Below are 6,125 nucleotides of genomic sequence, written 5' to 3' on the forward strand. Positions count from 1 at the left end.
AGAGCCAGATTGAACATTTGAAACACTCTTAGCAGGCTGTGTTTTGGCATACATCTTGCTGATACCCCCATAATGTGGGAGGCTGGGGAGGAGACATGCATGGCTTCAGTCTATTTTTGGCCCCAAAATCAGGGCTTTTCCTTTAATTGTGTTTAAAGGTTCACCACAGTAGCTACAGTGTTGTATAGGAAAACCTGATGATTCTTGTCTTCCTGAAGATGCGAATTAAATTTGTCCCTTCTATAAAACCTACCTAGGAGGAGGGTTTTAGAACTTGAGAACTTCAGCTTGCATTTCTCTGACAAATCTGAATCATTTGGATAAATTTTGTTCGTCTCATAATAACCACTTTAGTCCGTACGTAAGCCATCAGTGTTGTGACCATCTTGTATAGTGCTGTCAGTTCAAATTGTGCCAACAGCCCTACATACATTCAACCCAACATTCGTTACTGTGATAAAAACAGAAGAGTAWAAAGGGAAAGGAGAAGGGGGCATTTCACTGTTAATTAGGCAGCACATGTGGTGGAATATTATTCATTGCCTGCTACAAGAGATTTGTGTCATGTAGGCAGTAGGGATGTTGACAGTTTCACAAAACTGACTTTGACAACAGGATATGAACTATGTGGTTTGCTTTTGGGAAATCTCCAGCTTGGGCCAGGCTGGTAGGCAGGTACCTTCAAAGCAGGCTTARGCCATGATGTGTGGATTTGCAATCCCTGAGGGAATATTGGTTTTCTTTAAGAAACATGTTCACTGTCAAAGTAAATTAACGGATTGTTAACAAATGGTTATAATTTGCCAGTTCTAAAGAAGTCTATTACCATGTTGATAAAACTGTCTTTTTCTTGCTATTTGAAACTTAGCTGTATCTTCAGAGCTTCCTCTGTTTTTCTCACATCAGTATCTTGGCACTGCAGAAGGGTAGTGCCACCACAGTTTTTACCTTTGTATATTATGATAGATATCTATTCTAATCTATCAGGCATAAAATTGCAGAAGTTTAAATACTGATATACAAGCTTTAGTATTTTCTTAATAAACAATGCAATTTTAATCCACTTTGAGTTAACATTGGAGTGAAAAAAGAACCAAGCAACCACTTTACTAGTATACAAAAAAAGCTTATGTTTGTTTGCTTTTAAGGTTTTGGCAAATTTGCCTTGAAATATCAGACTTCCTAATACTAAAAGCTTCAAATCCACTTCAAGTCCAACAAGCAGTTTAATATACGTAATTTGATCAGAATCTAACCACCTTTGACTAGTTCTTAAGTTTGTAGTTTTTTTTTTTTTTTTTTTTAAGAACTGCTGCCGGTTAGAAAAGATTAATGTGAATTACAGAACACTAATAACGATGTAGATGTAGTGGAAGATACCATCATTAGCATAATGACTAACCTGATGTTCTGGAAAGGCCACATGGATGTCTGGCTGCTCAGATATGGATCATCTCTGTTCCCACCCCATCTCAGAGACTTAATAGTTGCAAGTTGCTCTTCCGTTTAGCTTTGAACTCTTTCCTTGCTTTAGCAGATCATTCAGTACTCTCTCTGCTGTGGTAGTTGCTTCATGTGCTTTCCTGCATTCCCCCCAACAGCCTTGAAGGTGATCTTTCTATTACAGCGGTAATAAATACTACAGAATAGGAGTCTGTTTTACTAGATCCCAAGCCAATTAATTTTTTTTAAGCCACCACTAGGAAATACAGTCTGTAGCTCCTAGTGTGACTGATGACCTGAAAGTGTGGATCATAAAAGCTTAAGCCTGAAATTGGGATTCTTTTCTTTCGACGTCTCATTGGACTCTTTGGAGCTATTACTGTGATGCTTTTTTTTTTTTTTTTTTTTTTTTTTTTTTTTTTTTTTTTTTTTTTTTTTTTTAGCAGAGTGAAAACTGGAGATGCAAATAAATAAGGTGCAACAACCAAGGAATCTAAGCTAAATACTGGCATTAGCTGTATGTGGTGTCTGTGTCCCAAATGAGCAATTCCCCCCACTCTTACACTTTGCTTACCAAGCTGAGCATTAAGACACCTCTGTGATGCTGCAACTGCTAACCAGCATCTAAGTTGGCTGCTCCCACTTACTTTTTGTCAGGTCTACAGCTGGTCTGTACTATGCTGTGGAGGCTGGTCCTGGCATGATTCCTAGATACACTGGCTTTTGGAAGATTTTCAAAAGTTCTGGAAGTTGTCACTTGTAATAAATTGTAACTATTTGTTCATTGTTTAAAAGGAGGAATAAGCCGGTGGAGGGGGAGGATGAGGTTTTACAACAACCAGGGTTGAGACATGGTGTTAGGCAAATAAGCTTTTTGTGCTAACCATAGTTTGTATGACCCCTTGTGGAACCGGTGTCGGGGCCTTAGCTATCTTGCAGGACTATAAAGAGCTGAAGTAAGCAAMAAGCTGCTYAGAGGTCACCAAGAAGGAATTCCTTTGAAGGCAAAAGGATAAAGAAGAAAAGATAAGCAGGCGCCTGTAATTACTCACAGGACAGCATCCCGAAAGGGAGTCAACACAACAGATAAGCAAACACCTGTGATCACTCACAAGGAGACAAGCCAAGATAAAGAGACGGAGGAAGACTACGGCCTTCCTCTCCACGACCACCAGAGAACTTCAGACGACCCCCCTAGCAACTCACACATGCGCAAAACGCACCAGGCTATTACAACGCGTCCCAAAACTAGCAGWCTATAAAAGGGGACTGTATGTGAAGGAGGCGCGCACCGTTGGTGGAGCTAAGACTCCCCGGCCACCCAGCGCTGTTTTGCTTGTGGCTGCTTACTTAATTAAATAAATTACTCACATGATTCAACAAACTCTACGTATGAATTAACCTTCAAGAGAGTAACTTGTGACATCACTTACCTAGGAGGATTTGGAGAGAAGTGGTTTGTAATCCTCAGGAAACTTCCCTGATTCACCAGGTGCTGGTGCATACTTAGAGTTTATTATGACCTGTAACCACGAAGACTGCAAGGTTGCAATGGCCTGCAGAGAAACAGGTAAAACTCCTAGGTGTTGATTTGTTTATTTTTACTGTTTGATCACATCCTTGCATGGGGCTCTCCTTAACTGAAATGCCTCTTCTACAGGAAACTGCTATTCCAGCAGGCATCATTGCAGTTAGGTCATTAGCTGTGTAAGAGGTTTTTGAGCTGTGGTTTCCAGAACACGCGTGCATACACACACACTCACTCCTCCTTCYCATAACCACGTTTTTGATTGATGTCTGGTTGCTAGGTTCAAGTGCAATATCCATTTACTTAAAAAGCATTTTCAAATCTTTCATATTTTAATAAGCCTATAAAGTGTAAATTAGCATTATATGTAAGGGGCCATCTCCACGTTTAATAGAATCTGACTTTGTTTTCTTCCTGATTGCMTTTACATTTGGAAAGATTTTCTATATTTCATTCCACTTGGCTGGTTTTCCAGATGATATATTTCTCTTCTCATTGAATGCAGACTGTTTTGTGCTCTTGGCACAACTGGCACAAACTGAAATTTCTTTAATATTGAAAAAAATCATGTGATTACAGTATAAGGGGAGCATCATTCCAAAATGCTGCTGCATTTCACAAGGTGTGAACAGAGCAGCATCCTACTGTTCTTAACATAAGATACTATGAACTAGCTCAGTGTATGTGACTACTGAGGAAGTACTCGTGTACACTGAACTGGTTCGTAGTATCTGACTTGAGTAAAGCTGATGTGGCACAGGTCAGTAGTGCATGTGAATCAGGACTGGGCATTTCGCAGGCAGAATTTTGTAGGCTGCTTGAAGGTAAGTGGCTGAAGGTGGCATGCTTCTGAGACTTCAGATGCTGCCCATAACTCAACTGTGCTTGCATACGCCTGGAGTGAGGAATGTGTCTTGCTCCTAGGGCGCAAGTGGGGTCTTACTGGGGTTATTTTTTCTGAAGAGCCCTGTGGTTACAACTTCTAACCGAGAACTTTCCTCCCTTCCTCTCCCCTCAACATCTAAACTGAGATCAGAACAGTAAGTCCACTCCTGGGCGCTGCTCAGTGTGCTACTCTCCTACAGGGCACTTCRTGTCCCCGTTCAGCCTCTCACCCCTTTGTGTCACAGGTTCTCAGGCTGTATGATCTTTGAGGCTGGCACATGTTTATTATCTTCTGTCTTGATTCATTAAAACTTTTTAAATCTATGTAAAATTCCTTATATAAAACAAGGCCAAAGCACCTTCTCTTTCTTTACTGAGGTAATAGATTACCTATTGCCATAAATCGGAATTAGCATTTCTTCGAAGAGACACTGTTCACCCTGCCAAGAGGAACTATCTGAGGCAGGAATTACTGGATGGAGATTTCTGGCTAGTGAAAATAGAGGAACACAACAACCTTTTCTCATCTCACAATCTGTCTGCTTGAGGGAAGTAAACCTTATTTTAAATATGGATAGTTTTTCAGTGACGCTTCTTTTTGTGTGGTAATGTCTACTCATTACATACTATTAGGCTGCCTAATGCTTGTCAGAAGCACAGTGGGGAAGTTCAAGCCTCTTTATTGATGAAGCTTTCATTTGAAAGCTCCAGGTGCATCCCAGAGCCCAACCGATTGAAAARTCCTGTATAGAGCCTCACTGTTTTCTTCAGTGCAGGAGCTGGATTTATCTGTGTCAGTGCTATTAGCACTAACAAACCTGCATGGAGCTATGAAGTTGTTGTTCCCCACCACTGAATGCTTGTTGCTACCACACAGAGCATGACGCTAATGTGGGAACGCAAGGAGGGGCAGTGAGATGAGGTTACACTTTGGATTAGGCACCAGATGTAAACTGCTAAATAAGCATATATCACTGGGATGCTGCACTGAGACTGAGATGATGTAGGYTGGAATCCTGTCGTTAATCTGGACAAGTCTTGATGTCCCTTCCCAGCTCTCATTAGCTCATCTGACTTTTCTTGTCGTGTGTGGTCTGGAACACAGCTGGGTCCCAACTGTTGAGAACATTAGTAAAACACTGCACTGTGTGAAGGGAGTTTTCTCACTTACAACCTCTTAGTAGGCTGACCTGGGGTATGGCCACTTGTATTCTTCTGCTGTGCCCATGACTCACCTGTTCTAGGCTCTCCTTGCAAAAAAGTTGACTGCAACAATTTTATTTTTAAATAAAACCTCAGATACTCCTTCGTGTTTTGAGTTGATTTTACAGATGTGGAAATTGAGCAAAGCCTGACCAGTCAGCTTGCTTGTGGTTGTACAAGAAGTCTGGAACAAAAATAGGAAGTGAACATAGTTTTGCTGACTTCTTATTATTCTGTGATATTTGCATTCCTGTGTCTTAACCACATTCGTCAAGAACTTAACTAGGCTTCAAAGTTAAAAGGTATCAGTGGTTTTCCACTGCCTGTTTGCTGGCCGTACTGCTTTCCCTCCTGTCGCTCAGTTCCTTTTCTACCTCTGTCTTTGGGCGAGGAGCTGCAAATTTGTGTGCTTGGATTTCTACTCCTGGTCTTGATTTGGCCTTACCTGAGGTCAYGGCTGCTGCTGGTCTTCCCATCTGGGATCCCTGCAAGCTGGTGTCCTTTGCTGCTAAATAATCTGAAAGTTAGTATTAATCAGTGGTAAATACTCTGKCTGAGTATATGCAGATGTTAGAACACAATTAAAAGTAAAGCGCACATATGCTTCTTATAAACCCTACCCTGATAGCACCTCTGGGTTCTTCAGTTCCCAGTAGAACACCAAATTATGTAATACTGATTCATCATATGATCTGCAAACAAACACRTTTTTTCTTCCTAAAGCATCAAGTTTCTATTTGTTTGGATATACAAGGGAAAAGGAAGGACTTTTACGCAATAAATCCTGYAATCCATACTAATTCCTTTCTGGTATGTGTATCTACGCGTGTGAATCCATCCTGCAGTAGGTATTATAGCATCTACGTGAACACACAGGCAACAAAGCAGCCAAGGAGGGAGTCTTTCCACCAGGAGCCTTATTTAGGCTGCTGGTTGCAGCAGCAGAGAAGTCATGCTGGGAGCTGAGAAATCCTCGGGCGCGGCCCGTTACCGCCGACGGCCTCGCGGGGGTGGTCGCGGGGGCGGTCGCGGGGGCGGCTGCTCGAGCCCCCGGCCGCCGTGTGCG

Source organism: Rhea americana, unplaced genomic scaffold, assembly GCF_003343005.1.
Source record: "Rhea americana isolate MKP2758 unplaced genomic scaffold, rheAme1 scaffold_77, whole genome shotgun sequence".
NCBI classification, from domain to species: Eukaryota; Metazoa; Chordata; class Aves; order Rheiformes; family Rheidae; genus Rhea; species Rhea americana.